Source organism: Panthera pardus, unplaced genomic scaffold, assembly GCF_024362965.1.
Source record: "Panthera pardus isolate Hobbes unplaced genomic scaffold, ASM2436296v1 HiC_scaffold_15, whole genome shotgun sequence".
NCBI classification, from domain to species: Eukaryota; Metazoa; Chordata; class Mammalia; order Carnivora; family Felidae; genus Panthera; species Panthera pardus.
The window spans coordinates 7,904,431-7,929,296 of NW_026526710.1; the positions used below are offsets into that span (position 1 = coordinate 7,904,431).

The 24,866-nt window shown below is 37.2% G+C and overlaps 1 protein-coding gene across 2 annotated transcripts in view; it reads right to left on the reverse strand.

The window, feature by feature from the left end:
- MED13L (mediator complex subunit 13L) overlaps nt 1-24,866 on the reverse strand; it is a 302,839-nt gene that overhangs the window by 202,442 nt on the left and 75,531 nt on the right. The gene's annotated exons all lie outside the window — the stretch shown is intronic.

Below are 24,866 nucleotides of genomic sequence, written 5' to 3' on the forward strand. Positions count from 1 at the left end.
CCCATCTCTTCCATATATACCTGCCAATCGCTTTTTAAAAACCTCAGTGCAGGGCTTCACATTCATCCCCATTACATGTTACCATGTTATTCAGATACACGGACCAAAGGTAATCTTTTAGAAACTTGGTTCTATGAATAAATACTGACTGCCCCTCTCAGCTTATTAATATGTATGTATATGTGTGTGTGTGTGTGTGTGTGTGTGTGTATATATATATATATATATATATATATAAAAAAGCTTTATGCAGTCTTTATAAACATGACTTCTTTCTTATTACCTAAGACTTTTGTTGTTTCTAAATCAACAAGTGTTAAATAAGACCAAACCACAGGCAGAGTCCCATGACATAAAACTGTGGACCTTTTTTTTTTGAGCCACAAAAAAACTCAATCAAGACCCACTAGGGGGCGCCTGGGTGGCGCAGTCGGTTAAGCGTCCGACTTCAGCCAGGTCACGATCTCGCGGTCCGTGAGTTCGAGCCCCGCGTCAGGCTCTGGGCTGATGGCTCGGAGCCTGGAGCCTGTTTCCGATTCTGTGTCTCCCTCTCTCTCTGCCCCTCCCCCGTTCATGCTCTGTCTCTCTCTGTCCCAAAAATAAATAAAAAACGTTGAAAAAAAAAATTAAAAAAAAAAAAGACCCACTAGGATGTCCCCAACACATACCCCTAGATTTCGCAGAAGTTACCCTTCTATGTAACTGCTTACTTCTAGTCAGTGACTCTAGAAACGGACCAAAGTGTTCCTTTTCAAAATAAAAGAATCACGTTTCCAGATGTGAAAAACTCAATCAGATGAGTCACATGTGATTCCCTTCCCTCACTCTCACTGAGAAAGGCCACAGCAAAATGCTACGGCATTATTCCACTGGAATAATGTGATATCATAGCTTATGATATCACTACCAAAGAGATCCTTTTCACCATACATCTTAAATTATTAAATACAGCTGAAACAACATCTTCCAGTTTTCTCTCTCTAGAAATGAGAAGCCTATTTTCTATAAGTGCCCACAGAAAATCAAAGTACATTTTATAAAACTTAGGCCTCTTTTTCCTCCTCACTAGTTACATTATCTGGAATGCTAAGCATCTACCCAAGGCAATAAAGCATACTAAAAAGGTGTGAGGTCAAAAAGCCCTAGAGGCCCAGCTTCCACACCTTAAAACTGAGCCTTCACTTTGCATCTGTGTTACCTTGAATCCATCCATTTCTTGGAACCTCAGTAGACACAGAAAACTGTATACACATGATAGCATCATTGTAAAGAATAATAATGGAGATAACATATATAAAAATGCCTCATAAACTGGCGCAAAGTTCTCAGTATATACTAGTTTCCATCTTTCTAACCACAGTGTCTTTCAAGACGTAAGCATTCCCACATTACGGAATCATGCTTCCTTCCAACTCATTTTGAAGCAAAACCAAGTATTATTCTGAGTTCTCACAGTGGACAAAAGCTGTCACTATCAGCCCAGGAGCTAAGACCTTTCATAGAAGATATAGATGGTGATATAATCGAGATCAGTAAATATGTCTTGTTCAATCTTTGGATATAGGTACATGGCACACTAGAAGCACTCAAAAAAAAAGGGAGAAGGAGAAGAAGGAGGAGGAAGAAGAGAAGGAGAGGGAGGGGGAGGAGGGGGAGGAGGACAACGACGAGGAGAAGTAGTAGTAATAGTAGTACTCCTAGCAGTTTGACAAACTAGTGATCCTCAATCGAAAGTAACTATCACCCATGGGAAAAAGGAGGACAGACTCAAAAGTGAACTTTTTAGCAAAAACGTCCTTCTCATGTTTTCAAAAATGAGTGTCAACACCTTAAAATAAAATTTCAACAGCTAAATATAACATAGCCAGGAACAGTACTACAAATAGGTGTTCTGCAAATAGAATTATCACATGTATTGATAAAACTACTATAGAGACCAACAAAATCAAGAAACTATGTCACTATCATTCAGAGACACAGGCAAAGTAAAATGACAGCCCTATTCTGACATGGTAAGATGTAGGATAGATACCAACAGAGGTATTTTTAAATATGGTATAATAAAAAATATATATGCTACAATGAAAAATACACATTCCTGTTTCACAGCTTGTTGCTTTACCATGTTTGCAAGGAAAGAACGAAATTAAATCAGAAATGTTTAACATACTACATTTCCTTTCCTCAGTTGCCTCACAGAGTATGCTTCTGTTTGTTATGAAAATAGAGAAATGTGAAATTGGTAAATATTTCTAAATATTGGCTTAATGACTGACAGACGAAATATCAGCCATACAACCAACTCTATTTTCATTTCCATATTACCAAATAAATAAAATTAAATGCTTCAATATCACTTAACTTGCCTTAATTACAGAAATCAAAAAAGGAAAAGCAGTCAATTGAGTGAATGTTCTCACAATGAGAAGAGGAAGAATGGCAAACCTAGGATGGCCCAGTGCAAGCATTTCTATGAAATCTGGGAACACAACAACTCTGCCTCTGCAGGCAAAGGTTAACGGAAGTACTACACAGTATAAATAGAAAAGACAATAACCTAAGGAAATAGATGTTTCCCAGTGGCTAAGCAGAGAAAGCAGCGGCTAACAATATACAAACTAGAAAAAGCCACCACATAATTTAAGATATAAGGCTTCTCTGTGATTAGTTAAGGTGAACAAATTAAGGAAATCCACTGTAACTGACCAGAGGTGAATACTGATCCTAAGATAAACTCTGGGAAGAGGAATCGAATCAGCAGAGAAACACCAAATTCACTGGAGTTACTCAAGTCGTTCTCTTCTAGGTGTGAAGCTAGAGTTGGATCTACAGAGATGCGGGCTGCATATACTTCAAACTGGTAATTTCTTCACGAGAAAAAAGAGAAAAGGTTCAACTCCAAGTAACCTCAGATCCAAACTATATCTGGCTCTGCGACGTTCCTGCTAACAGACAGGCACCACATGCACTGAGCCAGTCTCTCCGATCCGGGTCTGTTTAAGATGTTTATCTCTACGGAACGTCTCTGTGGAACAGTCATTACTAGTTGCCAACACCTATCTGAACAGATAACAAATTTAGCTTTTAGAATTTTCAAAGTGAATGTGGAAGTCTATCGCACGAGATAAAAAGCAAGTGAAAACTTGATTATATGAAAATACAGAAACATCTTCACATAGAAAAATACCTCGCTACTGCCTCTCCCAGAAAATAAAAAAGAATATTAAGACTCCAAAGGCAGGAAGGGGTGGAGAGGGTAAGGGATCAGTGATCTCAGTGGCTCTGACCTGTGGTATGTATAAGGAATTGAGAACTGAGAATAAAGAGGGCAAGTTTCTTGAATTTGTTTCATTAAATGCCTAGAGTGCAAGAAAACCATTCTATATCCACTGTCTCATCATTGCTCAAATCCTTAAGTTTTGGAATAGGTCAGTTGCATTAGCTCCTACTGCATTTTTCTTATTACGTGAATTTTTATTTAAGCATCAGAAAACACATATACAGAAAAATGCAAACATGGTAAGAAGACAACTCAACTAATTTTCACAAAGTGAACACATCTGTGTAACTAGCACCTCCCCTCCCCCAGCCAAACCATCACCATCACCCCGAACTCAGAATATAATCAACTTTCCAGAACCCTCACCTCCCACCGCCATCATGGCCTCTCCCAGGCATTATCTCCCAACAATAGAAATCTCCTGATTTCTATTACCGCAGATTAGTTTTGCCTATGTCTGCACTTACACAAATATCAGGATTCTGCTTGGAAAGAAAGCAATTCTCAAGACGATTATACCAATTCATAATCTTTCAAACCCTAAATATCCAGTCTCAGATAAAGATAAATTCTCAGGTAAAGACAAATTCTTACATAATTTACGCGCATTTTTATAGTCACCCATCCGTCTTCCCAATGTAATTTTTGTTCCCTCCATGCACAAGTACTTTGAAACATCACTTTGCCTAGAATCTCCGTCATCTCACACGAAAATTTCTCAGGTACTGATACTTAGCATAATTTTAAAATCGCCTTCTCTATTGATACTAACTTGGTACCCAACCATACAATTGTTATTATACTTAACAAGCCTCTTTCATTACTGATTATCTTCCTGAATAACTAATTTTATGTTACTAAAAACACGTAAGAAGAAAAATCTGTCACAAAAAAAAACATCAAAAGAGTTCATTATCATATTTAGAAGAAAGTCAGTGTCAACAAAAGTATTTACTAACACCAACTTAAATTTTATAAAAGTACTTTCTTTATTGGAATTCCCAAGACAGAATTCTTAATAGGTGACGCAGAATTTTCAGAGTTAGTTCTACTGATCTGTGTTATGTTTATGATGGCTAGCTGTTATCGTACTCTTTGGTACTCAACCAAAACCTTCGATAACAGAATATTTTGTAGTAAAATATTTTCAGAAGCCTAAGTTTATACAAGTTGACAAACAATTCTAATTTCTGCACAGTTAGAAAGAACTAGAGTACTAAAGACTAACAGGGCAAACTGTTCTCTGAGACTGAACTACAAAGCAATGCACTAGATAATTCTGAAAATTAAAGCAGAAGAATATGAATGTATCTTTACTAATAGCAAAATAAACTTTAATCCTGCGACACATTTATACCACTCTCAAAATTCACTTACGCTGTCTTTACCTCAGTGTAAAGAACAGAGTCCTTCCTTACTTTCTTCCTGCTAGCCTCTCAACAAAGGACAGTGTATTAATCAAGCCTGTAGTACCTAGCACACCCTAGGAATTCCAAACGTGTTACGCGGAATCAAACTCAATATTCACTTCTAAAATATTTTGACTGCATAGCATTTGGAAGGCACTTTGAAATGAGAAATAAATCTAACTCATCTTTTTCTTAAGTGGGCTCAGAATATAAAGAACTTACCAGGGACTATATAGTTTTGCTCTCTGCTGGCAAATCAATCTGTATCAGAATGAATTCTGTGAAATGAATCAATGTTTTGCACTACCCATTTTGAAAGTGTATTCTTATTTCCTCCCAGAAGCTACATTTTGAAAATATAACACATATTGTTTGTATACAATAAAAGTAAAGGGGGCATACATGCAAAACACAACTGGAAAGGTACTGAATAACTATGACTATGTTTCTTAAGTCCAGCCAAAGTTGTTTTAGAAGTTTTTCCAACAAAAGACTTAAAAATCTCCAATTTATCTATTATATATATTTAATATGAGCTTTTAAAAGGAGTATTTTGATGTCAAAAAGTACTACAGATTATCTTTTTTCCTAACTCATATTACAATACAGAATTTTAATATAAAATTGTTTCTGCCTGGGTAGAACCAGAGGAATTGTGGACAAAGACCAAAAAAAAAAAAAAAAAAAAAAAAAAAAAAAAAATGATGTTATATATAGGGGTTAAGGATAACTGGGAAGGCTTCTCAAGGTCAAACGATGGTGCCAGGTGACTGGGACATTCACATAACTATTTTTTAAAATGCAAGAGGAGAGTGTTAGAAAGAGAAGGGAGAAGGGAGGCAAAACCAAAGAGACTGGGTTAAAATCTTGAAGTATAATCATAGATGGGTATGGCCATTCTCCATGCAACAGTCCCTCCTTACAGAACAAGCAACACTTGACCTAGCTAAGCCAGCGATATTCTGAGTCTATGGCCATATCTATTAAAAAGAGTTTAAATAATTACCTGAGATCCCAATAACATTTCAGTAAGTACACGAAAGATGCTGGTCACATCTCTTAACTATCAAATGTCTTTTACGTGACCATCTCTATAATCCCAGAAACTTACTTTGTGGCTTTTTCCATTCTGTATTGTTGCAGTAAGCTAACAGGAGCAATCAAAAGGATTTCACCCCAGTTTTCGTGGCTTGGCCACACTGCCCAATCTGGTGCTATTTACAACAGAAGACTCTTAATTACTATTACCGGCTATCTCTGGAATGGAGCTCAAGTAAGAGGAAAACACACAAAGCCAAAAAAGTGAGACTTAATAGGCAGCATGAACAGAAATATTCTCTAGAAAGAACCAATGGTTAGATGTGCCCAAAATCAAGTCAAAAAGAATGGAAACTTTTTTTTTTAATAAGACCACTGACTATAAGAGAAAGATGGTATTTGTTAAGTCTATGAATATTAGAGCATATTATGTCAGGCTGAAGTGCTGTGGGTCAGGAAATTTCCAAAACGCCAGTGTTTTCAGCGTCAATTACCACAGAGCAAAGGCAAAGCTAAAGAACTATTCACCTGTCTGTTGCTTCCTCTTTCTCTCACGACCTCACTTCCAACTTTCACTAAGGAATGTAACTAAAAAATAATTTCTGCAGGCTCCCAACTCCCCATCTACCCAAATACGAGCCCCTGGGTCTCTCTTCTATTACCATAAATCGTTGGTACTCAACCTGGAGCGATTTTTATTGCTACAGGACATCTGGCAAATTTCAGAGACATTTTCGATTGCCAAGACTGAGGAGAGAGAAGTGTGCTACTGGCATCAAGTGGATCGAGACCAGAGATGCGGCTACACTTCCTAGAGTGCACGGGAGAGCTCCCCAAACTCGGCCTAACCAGCCTCAAGTGTCAACGGTGCTAAGACGGAGAAACCCTGGCAAAGACAAATTATCCATGCTCCCATCTAAAGTCCCCAGAAGATGCACTACACATCATGCCCTCCCAACTCCTACAGGACACAGGTCCACCAGCATCAATCAATTTGTGTGCAATAAACAGTAGAATCTTAATTAAGTGGATCTAATAGAATTTATTTAAAGTAGTATGTATTTTAACATTTCTAAAGTACTAATCAAATCTAAAGGACTAATCAAGGCTGTAACAGTTCCACCTTACCATATAATTATATTATTTATATGTGGAAGAAATTTCTAAAGAACCTGGAGACTAGTTTTTTTTTTTTAATAAAGACTATTTTTAAGTAATCTCTACACCCAACATGGGGCTTGAACTTACAACCCCAAGATCAAGAGTCACATGTTCTACTGACTGAGCCAGCCAAGCATCCCTAGTTCTTTCTTAAATAGAAACATTCACCTTAAAATCTATCTGTATACTTCATTTATAAACACTCTTCCTTTAAAAAAAAAAAAGTTACAATCTAACTTTAAAAACAATTTCTCATTCAAGCATTTGGTTTTCTGTTTAAGAATATGCATTTTATCAGGGGCGCCTGTCTGGCTCAGTCGGGTAAGCATATGACTCTTGATTTCAGCTCAGGTCATGATCTCATGGTTCCTGAGCTTGAGCCGGGTACAGGGCTCTGTGCTGGCAGAGCCTGCTTAGAATTCTCTCTCTCCCTCTTCCTGCCCTTTCCTCGCTCACGTGTGTACGTCTCTCAAAAATATATAAATGTTAAAAAAAAAAGAATATGTCTTATATTGGTTAAACCGAAATTTCCTTTGCACGTCATCCAACTGGAAACTGGCAACTTAGGCAACAGGAATACAAAACACTCTCATGTCATCACAAATTACACTGTAAAACAATCACTTTAAAGCAAAGTTTTAAGCAAAGTAAGGTTTGTGAGATAGAACAACATGGGGAAAAGATTACATTTCTACAGATTGCGGGGTTTTTTTAATTGGAACACTAGAAAAATCTGAAAACAAACTTTTTTGGGGGAAGTGCAGGCATGTTTAAACATACTCCTACTACCAATACCAAGACCTAAAATCATATTTCAATTTGTTATAAGCTGATGAACTTCCAGGAAGTGGGAACCTCGGGGAGTTTATAACCAACCCACAGGTCCCACCACCTTTCACTACCCCACTCCCATGCCTTCTTCCAGTTTAATCTTCATGGCCGCTCACTGCAGTCACCACCGCGCATAAACCCTCATCTCCCTTGCATCTCATTTCCTGGTACACTCTGGCAAAACCCTGGTTCATTCCAGCTCCCCACCTGTACCCTGGGCCTGAGCCTGTGCAGTCAAATGTGAGGACAAAAGCTCAACCCCACACAAACTGGTCTTAGTTTAAATTCAAAACCACAACTTAAGTGGGCTCTTGGCATTGTGCAGACAATTAAATCACGTTTCCCAAGGCCCCTCACTTTCCTCCTCTCCTGGCAACTAACCCTTTCTTCTTCTACTCTCCACAGACCTCTGACACCTCTTCCTCCATCTTAGCTCTCAGGTGATGACCTTGCCTCTTTTTACAATGACAGTCAGAAAGAGAAGTTCCACGTTCCACATCTATTACCTGTCTGTCTTCGCTCCCGATACTACACACGGCACGTCCCTGCTCTCGTCTAGAGCCAAACCCTCACTTCTGTGTTGTTGCTATCTTTTATAGCTTCCTGAAAAACACCGCTCCAGCAAATTCCACCCATCCTCTCTGGCACTGTCCCTTTCTCATTCCCTACTATATCATGCCCAACGTAGAAAACACATTTTTACAAAAGCAAAAGGGAGAAGCAGAGAAGCGTAAGTACCTTCTCATAAACGTAGAGATCCACAAAACCAGTGCGGAATGTAGAAACCAGTGGACTCCAACGAACGTCACGTGTTTACTCATCCCACCCAGAAATCTGGGTCACTATTCAAGGACCGTCTCTTTATAAATTCCCCAACCACCCCAAAGTTTCTGCACTTTCAGAGTACTCTGATCGCCCTAACATGCTGCACTCCAAGTACTACAGAAAGATGTGTATATGTATCTCCCTTCTTGAGATTTTAACCGCACGGAGTTTCAAGACAGTGCTTTAGTAACTATATACTACGTGGCACATAGCAGACAGGCAGTGAATGTTCATCAAAGGAAGAAATTAATGAATTACTGCACACATTTCCTGTAGTCTACATATGAAAAAATGTAACCAAAAATTTGTTGGGAGAAAAGCAGATTTAAGTATATGACAACCACCTTTTTAAAAAGATCAGAAGTTCTGAAAGTAATAGGAGACTACAACTGGCAATAGTTTATAACAACTACTAGGCTGTGTGTAAATATGGGGAACTAAATTCACAGTGGTTAAAGGTCTGTAGATTATAACTGTGCCAAGAATTCTGAAATTCTGACAAACCATGCTGTGGGCAAATAAATTCTATAATAGAAATTTTAAATGAAACCACACATAAGTAACTTCTTCAGTTCAGTGTTACTTAAACAGAAGAATGGCAGACTACATTTTAAAATGCAAATTTTTAAATCAATCTGAAAAACTGAGTTAATGTATAAAATAGCATTATAGAGCATACCAAATGAAATGACTAAGTATCACCCAGAGCATTTGATTTAAAACACCAAATTCCAAATTTCTGAACAGCACCTTATGAATTCAAGAACCGTCAATTCCCAGTGTTTATAGCCAAACATGTACTTTGGTACTGAAACCCTTAAGTCAATTTCGTAATTCGACCAAACCACCCATTAAGGTGAAATGTCATTTTTCAACTATAAGACAAATAACCCAGTGCATTCACAATTTCTGAAAGTTTACCCTATTTCCTTTTAAAAATTCATAGGAGTCAATGAAATGAAAGCACTACTTTTTTTCAGTGTAAGGAAAAGTAAAGGGGAAAAAAAATCAACATCAGATTCTTTTCCTAAGTGGGTTATAAATTCTCCTTGTGCAAAAAAAAAAAAAAAGGGAGTATGTGCATGCATGCGTGTGTAAAGATGAACTAACTAAATAAATACACACATACCTTCCTTGACAAGTATTTGAGAGAACCGTCTGAGACAACCGGGTTAGGACAAAATTCTGAGGTTCATAACATCACAATGAGTAGAAGCCAGCAAGACTCCAAATATGGTTTGCAAACCACCATGCCAATTCCCCTTAAGCCTCATTTAAGAAGGATTACCGCCTACAATCTAACCTCACTGTGCCACTGCTTCAGTCCTGAGTCCAAAGAACTGATTAAACACACATGGGGTTTCAACAAACGTACTCTTCATTAGCTGCAGAGAGCACACTGAAGAAGGCAATTCAATGTTCAGAAAGTCAAATACCCTCTCGTAAGGCTGTCACAATCTTCAGTTAAACCTTAAACTTTCAGGATAATTACAATCAATCTGCAGGAAATGTGGCGGATGACACTGTATTTCAGTATTAAGTAATGAAAATTAACAGAAGTAAATTAGCAGTTATAGAACATGGACGGTATGGAAAATAGAGTTTTTAAAAGTGCATAAATGGAAACTGTAGTATACTTTCAGGAAATGTAAAGTTTGTGTAACAAAGAAGAGAGGGATGTTTTCAGCTAAGTGGCAACGATCCAATGTCTCGCTTTGAATCAAATCTGTCACTAAAATGAGGTTTTCCAGGAAGCAATAAGAATAATAAAACTTAGGCTTCAAAGAAATGCAGCTTAAGAAAAAAATTCTGTGGCAAACATTCAAAATCTCAGTAAAGTAACAATAGGTCATTTATCCAACTTGAAATCTGAACAATTTCCGGAGATGTCAATTATACCAGACCTCTATCTATCTAAGCTGCAGGTTTGAACTACTTTCCTGATGTCAAATATTCACGCACACACACAAAATCAATAAAAGTCATTATTTTGATTTAAACCACATATCTAAAAACCATTAACTATTTATCACTTGAATTGGCATTCTCGGTTTTACAAGAGAACTAAAAGTCGTTCCTATTAAAATTTCAATACAATGTGAGGCTTATTTGACAATCACTACCAAATATTTATGACCCATGCCAGTTAGAAATAGTATTGTGCATGGTGGTGGGATTTCTCACAAGGATACAGTGTTTGATTTGAGTTTCAAAAGAAAACATTTAGGAGTATCATCACAGAATTCACTTCAGTGTTAATGAATCACAAAAGGCCGAAGAAAAGCCAGCAAGCACATACAAAAGACTTGTGTCGGATTACCAGCAGGTGGCAACTCACATAAATGTTATCAAAAATGTACACCAAGAAATTTTAATATACAGACATCTTTTTCTTAAAGTATCTCATGTGGCTAAACTTCGTAACTGGTGAAAACTGGGATTCGATTTAATCCAACTATGAAAAACTACAAAATGTTTACCCTCCTACAAAGTAGTCAGTAGAAAGCAATATTATCGTATAACCAGAAGGAAGCAATAAAGGCAACGATGCCTTTCTTATTTTTAAAAATACGAGAAACCTATATAACCAACTGGAATATGAATAACAAGACTCATCACTGTAACACAAGTTCATTCCTGATTTGTTATTTCCAACACGAATCTTCCAAAGATGTTTCAAAGATCTTTGCAAACCTAAAATTGTCATTAGGTTAATACCTTATGAAAAATCTACAGGATTGCTGACTATGACATTTAACAACATGCAGAGTCCAAAATTCCTTAGCCTACCCATCAAGGCCCTTGGTAGTCTGGCCCCATCCTTCTTTTTTGATCTACTACCTATTACTCCCGGCCCTGCCCACTTATTACAAAAGTAACAATTTTGCTGGTCACACACTTGCCTTTCTCCATGCCTTTATTTCACCTCAGCATCTCATCACAGTCTTTTTTCAAAGCTCATCATTTTCAAATACTACCTCCTCCACAAAGCATTCTTATTTCTCCCAAGCAGCAATAATCTCTCTTCTGAATTACAATAGCATAGCTATAACTGTCTCACAAAACACCTTTTTGTATGTAATGTTGGTTACATATCTTAATGTGTCTTCTCTCCCCTACCTGAGCGTTCTGTGACCAGATCACACCTGCTAACCCAAAACGAGCAGTAAACTATAAAGCCCCAAACCAGAAGAGATTAGATACCAAGTTTAAAGAAAGAAACAAAGTCTTCCTACACACCCCATGGGGTAAGGAAAGCTTCAATTTCTATGTCTGCATTTTCATCCCTGTTTATTGGAGTTACTGCACAGTAAATTATTTTTTTCAGGAAAATATTTCACTTAATTGTCACAGAAATCCTGAGTTACGCACGTGATACGAAGCCCATCATACAGCTGAGGAAATTAAATCACAAATGATTAATAGCCCATTACAAGGTCATTCGTTATACTAACAACGTAGAAAAGCCAGTGCCCGAGTCCAAGCGTCGAGATACTGGCCTACTGCTTGTGTCTCACTACCCTGCCCCTGGATTATCGTAGTAGCAAAACTAAAACACAAAACTTAGAGTAAGTAAGGGTGGACAGATGAAAGAGCAAAGATGCAGTGATAACCTTCATAGTTGACTCCAGTTCTAAAAGTTCTCATTAGTGCATCTATGATAGATTTGCTGTTCTTTTCAACAGCAGCCCATAAAATGTGTTGCCAAGTCCACACTTTGCAATTCAAAGTTCTTACACTAATTTAACCCGTCTTTTCTACTGTTCTCCAAAACAAACCTGCAGCTTCCAACCAGCTCAGCGCGATGCTGCAAACAGTATGTTTATTAATATCCAGTGCTTTGTGCTCAGGCTGCTATTACCACCTTCCTACCCACACTTGTCCTAAGTTTTTTGTTTTCTCCACGCAAACGGACTTAATGACTCTAGCCCACAGATTTTAGCCTCCCATTCCCTATGAAATCACAGTTCACATTTTATTATACGTGCTCTCATTTCTCTGCAGAAGTCATGGTTAAAACCACAGACCCTGGAGCCAAATGCTCTTCTCTACCACTTACGTGTCCTTTGGGAGATTACTTCACTTCTCCATGCCTCAGTTTCCCCATCAACACAGAGGAAACCAGAGTACAGTCTGTACCTCACGGTAATATTATAATAAAATGAGTTAATACAAAAAAAGTGCTCTGACCAATGTATGACACATAAATTATGCTCCAATGTTAGCTATCACTGTCATTTCTTCCAGTATCATGGTTTTATCTCCTCAGAACTATTAACTATCCAACAATGCTAGACACATTGTTTTCACTGTAAATTACATTTTAATGACTGTTTTTAAATGTCTTTCCAAAAAAAGTTCAATTTATCAGATATTCTCTAACGTCATTTTTTAATGCAAAACGGCATACGCTAAAATTTTATTTCTAAAATATAGAAAATAGAACAATGTTAATCATGGGGGACGTATAAGGGTGAATATCCGCTACATTAAATCTGGAATCTGTACTAATCCAACTCTTCCATTTAATCAAATACCAAGAGTTCCTTCTGACTTTAACAGCTCTTTCCCAGAGAGAGCAAGTGCCTACTAAAAGATCTTAATAATCCACAGGGCCTGGAGAGTACAGCTTTTTTTCTTTTTCTTTTTTAAGTTAAAAAAGGCTTTTCCTCTTAACAGAAATCAATGAAAAGCCTCTCGAACACAGCAAGAAGATGGGGTTGATTTTAACTACAATGGAAATCCCTGCAGAATTTTAGAATGCCAACAATAGTGTCACTTTTCTCATTCACTGGATTTTTTCCTGGTTTTCAGGACTAGAGTAATCTGTATTAACATCAGTAACTCCTCACCAGTATTACATTATACACAATATAGTTAACAAAGTCAAACAATCACTGTCACATCACAGCTGCTATTAGTCTGGAAGAGAAATTCTAAACATGAAGGAAGATACTAATTATATTATGACCAAGAAGCACATTTCTAAAACCATGTTTTCTGAGGAGTCTGAGGATAGCTAAGTTTTCAAGTAATAAAGGGGAAAAATAATCTGTGTCCAGATTAAAGGGTATGTTGTTCAAAGATCAATTTTCAACACCTCTAAAAGGATAGGAACAGTCATGGAAATAGATATTGATTGGGATTCACATTTTATATAGCCAGCAAACTATACAGATGCCAAAAAGTAAAACAGAATATACGTGAATTATTTTTCCTTATCTAGTGAAAGGAAAAATAATTCACTTATATTTTGTAATTAAGCATTTTATTTTGAGATAATTGTATATTCATACACAGTCGTAAGAAGTAATACTGAAATATCTCCTGCACCCTTTATCCAGTGCCCCCCAGTGCTAACTGCTTGCATAACTATCTTAAGAGAATGTCTTGTATCTCCCAGGGTAGAAAACACTGCCATCATCACAAAGATCCCTGATGACCCCTTTTTAAGAGCCATATTAACTTCCCTTACCCTCCCCACCTGAATTCCTGGCAACCACTGATCTGTTCTGTATGTCTATAATTAAGTCATTTTAAGAATGTCGTATAAATGGACTCCTACAGTACATAACTTTTGGGATTCACCTTTTCACTCAATATAATTCACTGGAGATGCAACCAGGCTGTTGTGTGTCCTTTTTATTAACCAGTAAGGATTCCACTGTATGACTTTATTACAGTTTTAACTTTCCACATGTTGAAGGACATCTGTGTTGTTTCTAATGTGGGGCTTTTATTAATAAAGATGCCACAAACACTGGTATACGGGTTTCTGTGTGAATATGTGTGTTTACAGATCTAGGATCCATGCCCAGGAGGGCATGGAGGGCTGCATGGTAGGTAGCTGCATGGTTAGTTGTTTTTTAAACTGCCCGCCGAACTGTTTATTGCTAGCCCTGCTAGCAACACATAATTGATCCTGACTCTCCACCTCTTCTCTTTACAACACATTTGGTGTTGTCACTGTTTATTTGAGCCATCTTGACAGGTATGTAGTTAATAACTGGTTATAATTAATTAATTTGCATTTTCCTAATGGGCTAATAATGGTAAATATCTTTTAATATGCATATTTGCCTCATGTATTTGTCTCTTCATGTCCTTTGGCCATTTTTTAAGTGTTATTTATTTTGAGAGAGAGAATGAGTGGGGGGAGGGGCAGAGAGAGAGGAGAGAGGGAACCCCAAGCAGGCCCCCTCACTGTGAGTGTGAAGTCTGATGTGGAGCTCGAACTCCGGAACTGTGAGATCATGACCTAAGAGCCAAACGCTTAATCGACTGAGTCGCCCAGGGGTCATTTGCCCATTTTCTAGTTGGACTATTTAGGTTTTTACTACTGAGCTTTGAGAAATCTGTACATTTTTTAGATACTATCTCTTCATCACACGCAGGGTTTACAAGTACTTTCTTCCGCTTCAGTTTTTCTTTCCATCCTCGTAAATGGGGTTTTTGCAGAGTACACGTTTTTAATGTTGGTAATAAATTTATCAACTCCTCCTGTTTTGGTTTCAGGTCTAAGCAGTCCTAGATCACCAAGATCTTCCTCCACACTCAGCATGGGACCCAACGGAGGGCTGGATCTCAGGACCCTGGGATCATGACCTGAGCCAAAATCAAAGAGTTGGATGCTCAAAATGACTGAGCCACCCAGGCACTCCTACACCTAGGTATTTTTTGAGTAATTATAAATGGTATTGTATTATCAATTTCATTGTCCACAGATTCATCACTAATATATAGAAATAAATGATTTTTGTTTGTGCAGCTTGTATCCTGTGACCTTACTGACTTCACTTACTGGTTCTAGACTTAGTGGGGTGTTTTTGGGTGGTGTGTTTGCATTCCTTGGGATTTTATCTGCAAATGGGGACAGCCGTTTCTTTCTTTCTGATCTGCATGCCTTTTATTTTTTTTTCTTTCTTACTGCATTGGCTAGAACATCAACATTGCACTGAATAAGAATGGTAAAAGCAGGCATCCTTGCCTTGTTCCTGATCTTAGTGAGAAAGTAATTCAGTCTTCCATTATTCAATATGATGTGAGGTGTAGGTTTCTGTAGATGTTCTTTATCATGTTGAGGTAATTTCCCCATTACTATTTTTGAGAGCTCTTATCATGCATAGGAATTAATTTAGGGGCTTAAGTCTGTCACAATTTGCAAAGGGAACTCATGAAGTATTGCTGTGAAATAGTTTTTAATTCTGTTTTTGTTAAGTATGAAGTTTGTGAATACAAAAAAAATTACTACATCAAATCTCAATAAAAGTACATTCCTCTTTACTATTCAACATATGCTTTACATAAAAAGCCTCAAGTCTTTTTTTTTTTTTTTTTTTTCAGGAAACAATCCAAAACATGATCATTTGGCCAACCTGTCAAACAATCTGATACTTTTTGTTAAGTCAACTCATCAAAATGAAGTATAAGGACTCCTTTGCATGCCACATTTTTAAAAGTTCATTTGTTTTAGTTTCAGAGTAAACTGTGATATACTGTACTGTTTAAACACGTGAAAACAACACAATTTGACCTTGTCTATGAAAACAATGACAGACTTTCCTATCCTGGATGTTTCTGCTGCTACCTTGAAAATCACAGCTTAGTTCAGTCAAAAACAGTCATTTCCATCAACTACCTCACACAAAATCCTATCTCTAATCACTATTTATCTAATGTTTAAAAACTGCAGTGCTGTTAGTAACAAGGATCCACTGGCAAAACACTTATCAAACTCTGAATTTAAACATGCACCTGTTTTTAACTCTCAAAATTAAAACTGATTGTTTTAAGGGCAAAGATATGTTAGGTTTAAGTTAAATGCACTATAGCATCAAAATTTAAAAGTCCAATTACTTCAAATCACCAAAGGATTTTCAAGGAGAAGATAAAGGAGAGAAGAATATACCCAAAGTATTAATAATTTTTATCCTACCTAAGATGATATTCATTCCATTTGTTAATAATGGCAAGAAATAGAAAAAGTAGTTAAAATAGGTATGCTGAAATAGTCAATATTCAAATGCTACAAAAGCAGAAAAATAAGTAAGGTAATAACATGTATTCTTGAGAAACACAGTATGTGTGTGTGTCAAGAAAGCGCAGAGAGACAGGGAGAAAGAGAATCTCAGGCAGGTTCTGCGCTGAAGCGCAGACCTCACCAACTGTGAGATCAGGGCCTGAGCCGAAATCAAGGGTCAGATGTTTAACCAACTGAGTCACCCAGGCGCCCCAAGGTAATTTTTTTTAAATTTTTGTTTAAATGTTTTTATTTAGTTTTGAGACAGAGAGAGACAGAGCATGAGCAGGGGAGGGGCAGAGAGAGAGGGAAACACAGAATCTGAAACAGGCTCCAGGCTCTGAGCTGTCAGCACAGAGCCCGACGCGGGGCTCGAACTCACGGAGTGTGAGATCATGACCTGAGCAGAAGTTGGACGCTTACCGACTGAGCCACCCAGGTGCCCCCCCCCAAGGTAATTTTTTTTAAAGGTCTAATACTCAGTAATACAATTCATGAAAGAAGGCAAAAATAATAATAAATTTACAGGGCTATGGAAAAGTTGTGGCTGTTGCCTTCGTAGGAGGAGTCCCTTCTGCATTGTCCTTTCAGTGACCTTAGTAGTCAGGCATACTTGCTTCCCAAATGACAGAACATAATAAAATACTTTTTAAAACAAGTGTACCAAAATTTGAAAACTGCTAGCATAGCTGGAGAAAACTTAACTGTCTAAAATATACATTTAGTTATTTTTGCTTTAGAAATAAACAAGGGATGCCTGGGTGGCTCAGTGTTAAGTTTCTAACTCTTGATTTCAGCTCAGGTCATAATCTCACAGTTGTGAGATCGAGCCCCACCTTGGGCTCCACAATGAGTGTGGAGCCTGCTCATGATTCTCTCCCTTCCTGTCTCTCTGCCCCTCTCCCCCACTTGCTTGCTTGCTCTCTCTCTCTCTCTCTCAAAAAATAAAATTAAACAAATTAAAAATAAATGAAATAAGGATTTCCACCTGCTTAATCTAAAGGAAAATAAGCCAAAGAATAAGTAAACAGAAATCAAATGCAAAAATAAAACTGACACTAACAGAAACAGAAATTAGAAATTAATCTCACTTAAACATATTTAAAAAGGGAAAACTAGAAGTTGACAATAATAAAAGGTTTTATTACATATGACCTCATAGGACTTTCTAGGAATGCAGGACTGTTCTTCCTTAATTATATCAGATATATCTAGGACATGAATACACCAAAGTATTAAACTTGTATTACAAACCCACTCGGGAAACTGGATAGTTCAAGATTCCCCAATTTCTAAGCCTGTGACAAGTAATAGGAATAAGAAAAACTAACTCTTATTTCTATATTCTAACGTTAAAATAGTTTTTAAACTAATTTATTTTTTAAACAATCAGAAGCCTTTTTTCAACAGAGTAAAAGTTTTCTGGTCACAGTGCTTTATCTTTTTTTTTCTTTTTTAATCAAAAAAAAAATATATATATATATATATATTTCTTTTTTCAGGAATAGAACTCAGTGATTCATCACTTACACAGAACACCCAGTGCTCACCCCAACAAGTGCCCCCCTTACTGCCCTCACCCCTTTAAAAGCCCTCCCTCACCTCCCCTCCAGCAACCCCCAGTTTGTTCTCTGTATTTAGGAGTCTCTTATGGTTTGTCTCCCACAGTGCTTTGTCTGTCTTAGAACCTAAAAACCTAAGGCTTCAAATTTATGTAAGCACAAATACCAATTAAAAATAGGCCTACAAGGGCGCCTGGGTGACTCAATTGTGTGAGCAAGCGTTTGACTCTTAGTTTTGGCTCAGGTCATGATCTCAGGGTTGGTGAGATCAAGCCCCACATTGGCCTCTGAGCTGATCATCCAGAGCCTGCCTGGGATTCTCCTTCTCTCCCCCTCTTTGCTCCTCCCCACCCCCCATGCTCATGTGCACTCTCTCTCAAAAATAAACATTTAAAAAAAATAAAAACAGGCCTACATATTAATTTATTGTTTTAGAATAACTTGAAATGCGAGCTAATTATTTTTCAATACTTCTTCAAAAAATTCTCAAGCAGTATATCTAAATACATTATCAAATCTAGGCAAGATGATTCGAAGTTAAATTAGAAATCTCAAAAAAAAAGAACAGCTCATCCTCACAACTGCAGAATTCCTAATGCCTTATAACCAGAGTGTCCAAAATGAAAGAAAAAGGTACAAAGAAATGAAAAATGAAAACCACAGCCTACTCCTCAGGAGAAGGAAACCATCATGGGAACAGTGGGAGTAACAATCAGAAAGTGCCTCTAAGTCCAAAGGAGAAATACAATTCATAAGGAAAATGGTAACATGACAAGTATCTCATTTAAAAAAACCAAACCAAAACAAAAACAAACCTATAATAGTGCGCTCAAATGAGAAGCTATTCAAAGCTTAAAGATGATTTAAGTAATTAGCAAACAGACACTACCATAGTTCAATTTCATTATTAAAAAGCTCGTATTAACTTTCTTTCCAACAACTTAGAAGATTTCAAATAACCAGAACCAAAATAAGAATACTAAAGCAGAATCTTTTCTACACTCCATTTTTTTACAAAGAGAGTTGTAAATGACAAAAGAAGGGAAGGGGAAGGAAATTAAGGAAGGGAAAGAGAGAAGAAAACCCTGCCTGTCCAACACCCCTATTTTTCTGTAAGTACAAGATGATTCCTAATCATCAGAGGGATAGTAAAAATAATTCCATTTAAAACTACTTCATCTGTAAATCTTCAACCCATCTGATCAAATTCACTTTCAATAAATTGAAAAGTACTTCAAAAATATAAAGCCCACAAAGTAAATTTTGGCTAAACTGCACAAGGACAAAAATTTACATGTTATAAGAAGATTGTTTTTTTAAAATAAATCAGGAATGTTAAAATATGACTGGGAATATAATAAACTAGAACCATTCTATTTTTTTAATTGATTTACTCATAATTAAAGATAAAACTCAGGACTTCCAGTCAAGATGACATCAAAAATTGTTTTGAACACCCACCTTGTTCCATATACACAGCAATCATAGATAAAATACAGAAAGAGAAATTTAAAAGGCATAGCTTAAAAAAAAAAATTTTTTTTAATTTAAAAATAAAAGGCATGGTTACACTTAAAAAAAAAAAAAAAAAAAAAAAAAAAAAAAGACAAACACCTCCACCAAACAGAAACACACAACAATAAGAGGGGCTGAAGCTGTGAACCTGCTACGGTCTGATTTTAGAAGGGTAGCAGGGAGGCCTAGACTTCAGACCCTGTAAGAACAGGAATGAAAAAGGCCCACCCAGGATGAGAGCCTAGAGTCACAACTGGGCTGAAAAAGAACTGCTGCTAACAGCTACCAGGAGGGTAAGTAAGCTGTGTGCATGGGGAGTGCGGCTTTTAAGCGGAGCGCCTAGAAAAGTTAGACTACACGCGGCATAACACTAGGGCCTAACCCACACCACTCGGCCGCCTGGCCAAGAGTACAAAGGTACACCCAGTATCATCGAGGGGCAGGTGCTCCAACCTGCCAATCTAAGATCTGGTTTTGGAAGGGGGGACCCGGTCAGGAGAGCCACTTAAGAACACCTGCAAAACCACCGATAAGAAGGGGCTGTGGGGGGCGGGGGGACTTGACAGTCAGGTTGTACCACAACATATGAAGGAAACTAGTAAGTCTGCAAATACAGCAACCAAAATATGCAATCCCTCCAAACAAAACAGAATCAGGAAAGTCTGGAAGATGCGTGCAAATAGTATGTTTAATAGTTCCTAAAAGATAAACAAACATAAGAAAAGTTATTAAATTTCTTTTATAAAAGGATAAAAACCATGAGACAGGCAAAAGTGAAACCAGATTAGGTGGAAATGAGAAAATCAATTTAGAAAGCTTGAAAATAAATTTTTGAAATTTAAAACAAGCACTAAAATTGAAAATTCAATAGAAGGGGTGAAGTTTAAGCGGGAAAAACTGAAAAGGAATTAAGGAACTAGAATAATTAATTTAACTAGGATGTGGCAGAGGTAAAGAATTTTTTTAAAATACATATATAAAGGACAGATAAAGAGGCTCCAAAATGTATTTAACCGCAGTTTCAGAACAAGTAAAGCAATCGCAAGAGATTGGCCTTACATCAGAAAAGAGAATACGACCGAATCACGTATTACCCAGATAGATGAATTAATGTTAACAAATTTACATAAAGGGAACACTGTAAAGTAACATAGAATCTAACTTTCAAGTGGCAAGGAAAAAAATGTTAATTCATTTAACCTAATTTTTCAATTATATTTTGAAAGTTTTGTTTTTGTTTTTTTGTATAACTCACATGCTACCCCAGAACACCACAGAGATCTTCCAGGTGGTTCCACAGAGCAAAGCTGAAATGGAGGGCCAATAAATAAGGTGCAATTAACAAGAGTCTAACTGGCCCAGTCTTCGGCTGCAACTCAACAGTCCTTGAAATTCAGTTTCTATGCCCAGAGAAATGAGGCATGAGATGAGAGTGCTTTTCTTTTCAAAACTGTGGTAAAAACTTGGGACTGGGGCAGAAGACTACCAGAATAGTAGACTGCAGGACTGAGTAATAGAATTCCCAACAAAGAATACAATTTCTGGTTAACTTACATCACATATATAAACCAAAAGCCCAGCTAGTGCTATAACAAATTACTCAATCAAAACGGCCTATTAACTCTTCTCTCTAAATTTAAAATAAGTAGTCAGAAAAGGAATAATGCTGACAAGGGGGGCTACATTTACACTATGAGGTTTAAGTCTCTTTTTGGTAGTTCAGCTAACTATATGGCTGAAGAATCCATGATTTTATCTGAACTGGTCAAGATACACAACTGGTTAAAGTTTTCTGTGTTGTAGTGGGAATACGAAATTAATCAAAGGGCATTAATTTTAGTTTACGCAGACCTGGCTTCAAACAACTGTATTTTATTTATAATGATTATTATAAAATAATCATTTGTTTTGATGAGAATATATATCTTTAGGAGTCTTTCAAAGATACAGCACAGTTTAAAAAGTAACCACACAGGGGCGCCTGGGTAGCTCAGTTGGTTAAGCATCTGACTTCGGCTCAGGTCATGATCTCGCGGTCCGTGAGTTCGAGCCCCACGTCGGGCTCTGGGCTGACAGCTCAGAGCCTGGAGCCTGTTTCAGATTCTGTGTCTGTTTCTCTGACCCTCCCCCGTTCATGCTCTGTCTCTCTCTGTCTCAAAAATAAATAAACATTTAAAAAAATAAATAAATAAATAAAAATTTAAAAAAATAAAAAGTAACCACACAAATCGGAAACACAAACTATAAACAGAACATCAGTTCAGCAACCCTGCAAGACAAAGTATATTCTTTGCTGGTGATAAACAGCATATGCACTCTACTTCAGTCCAAATCTCCACCCAGGTGATCCATAAATTTGCCTGGAGTTCTAGTGGATGACAACACGGCCAACGACACGCAGCCTACCTGCGGACGCAGCGGAGGGGCTGGCCTCATAGCTAGAGTACAGCTCAGGCAGCATCTGTCTGATGGTAGGAGAAACACACCACGTGCTTTTTAGTTATCTGCAAATGTCAGTGGGCCTTTGGCTTGCGGCCACAAGAAACTCTTATCTCTGTTCTCTGCTTTATCTCTTTGTCCATTCTTCAGTCATTTAGCACAACCACTACTCTATTTTCATCAGGAAGATGTTCTTCTTGGATAAAAATGGGAGCTCCAACTGCTTCAAAAGCAGTTAATTCACCAGCTGCTAGCTAAAACCATAAAAATTAGAAAGCAACACTTTATGATTTTTTAATAAAAGGAAGATAACATTTCAAATTGGCATTTACCACCCAGCAATCCATCCTCTTTTATAAAAAGCAAAAAAAAAAAAAAACAACTAACAAGTTCACATAAAAGCAATCACTTTGATAGAAAATTTTTACATAAGAGAACACTTGGACAATGCCTATGAAATCACACATTCATGAGCAATACGAAATACCCTCCACAGTGTTTGACAGATAACCCAAACATGAGTTGTTATGTGTTACTTTTCTTCCACACACCAAGAATCCAAGAACTTTAATGAATGCAAAAGAAAAGAAAAAAAGTATTAAAGAACTAAACCATAAAAAAAAAAAAAGAATTAGGCCATTTCATCTTTTCTCCGACTTTGGCCTGAAATGTACAATCTTACATCACAGCCTGACCTTAACCTTAATCTGTCTTTCCTTCCCCTCCTTGACTTAAAACTCAATGTTCAAGTAACCCAAGAGTATTCAAGGTATCCTGTGTATGTCATATACTCAAAAACAAAAACCATGCCTTTTATGCTATGTTGTCAGCTTTGCGTGGCTTCTCCTTCCTCCCCGCCTAGTGAAATCCTAGTCTTTAAAGGCAATAGGTCCCACCTACTTGTGCAAAGCTTCCATCCATAACCAAGTAGAATAAATTGCTTTCACTCCTATGAGCCCACATTGAAGTACAGGCCTGCCTCTGCACACTGAGACTTGCCTGACAACCTCACTCACGGAGCTGAGGGCCCAGTCTTTCAACCAGAAAACATCCTGAATGTTAGTTATTGTCATCACTTAATTTGATAGTTAACCTCTTTCTTGTGTCAGTCATCCTGCCTCCAACACCTCCTCTAGACTAAGAGCTCCTTAAAGGCAGGACCTCAAGAAATGCCTCTTACAATCACAGCTCTCCACATAATAAGCATGCAAAAACTGTCTGATGAATAATAAAAACTGAATGCATGAACACGCTTTAAGAAAATTAGTAAAATGAATTACAGCTATAGCTTTAGATAAAGACACAGATTCTAAGAAACGTAAGACTTTCAGAGTACAATTACACAAAGTTAAGGTCTCCTACTACCTCTCTTTAGGTCCTTATTCCCACCCTCTCTGCCCCTAGGAGCTAGCAAAAGTTATGTATCTACAGTTTGATACACTGACTTGGACCCTGCAAAGAGGTCTGATCCATTCAGAGAAGAAGCCATCATCTACTGATCTGCTGCTCTTCCTCTAAGCTCTAAGCCTCCCAAACTGGCCATCTAACCACTCCCTTCCCTGTGCAGTCCCATCTATGCCCTCGTCTCTTCCATATGCTCTCTATGGGCTTTTACACGAGAGGGCAGACCCATTTTATATAACACTAGCCCGCCACAAAAACAGGTGTTATCCTCGAAGCAAATTTTGATTTTTAGTAGATTTCAAAAACATAATCTTAGCCATCTCTATCTAAGAAAGTGGAGAAAAGACTTTACATAAAAGGGGCACAGGTTTCACACACTTTATGTTCATGTCAAACAGCTTTTCCTCGAACAATAAACACCCGCATCTGCAGAACACGCTAAGCCCTTATCTAGAGGAACGAAACTTTAAACTGTGTCACCCTTGAGGCTTACGGAAGCTGATAATCTGACTGTGAAGCATTCTCTCTCAGAAAATACTTTCATCAAACGCCTAAATTTGTACTTTGAATAAGCGTGTAAAAGCACGAGCACTTGATTGTCCTAAAGCACTTTCAGAAAATAGCTCCCATTTGGTTAAACAGTCATCAAATTTTAAGACTGGAACTTCATACTTACTAAACGCTTTTTTTTTTAATTCAAACATGTAACATGTAATAGGAAAAATAATATTTTCGTCCAGTATCAAATCCTACCCTTGCCCACATCCCCCAAAATAAGGAAATATATTTGCCCTCATATCATACTTGCAACATTTAGGAAGCTAATCACCTAAAACGACTATCTTTACACAGTAAAGGGCATTAATTAGAAAATTATATTCCTTCCTTAGAAGGTTCAAGACTATACGAGCATTTTCTATCCCAGATTGTGTCTTCTAAGTAATATCATTTAAATCAGCAGTAAGCCAAATTACTTTGTTATAGTTCAAATAGAAGAGAAGAAAACATTTTAAACACCCTATTTAAAGAATCATATGTGATTAAATTCACGTACTAATGTAAGATTGTTTGATAAAGTGACACAATCCTCTGCCTTTTTAAGTGTCTCATTTCCTTCTGAGACCAGAAAAAAAAGCAATGGCAGCCATTCAACATTTCCAAGGCACTTTTGTACTTTTGACAATGTTAACAATTTCATACATTTTAGCCACCTTTCTCATCACATACTGTATAAATGATGCTAAACGAAGACATCAATTACATTCACAATAAACTGTCACACTTATTAGTAAAACACCATTTGTAGTTTGGTGAGAGAAACAGGTGAAGAAAAATAATTTTGCTTATCGGGTCTAAATTGTAAAACTCATGGGAATTCATTC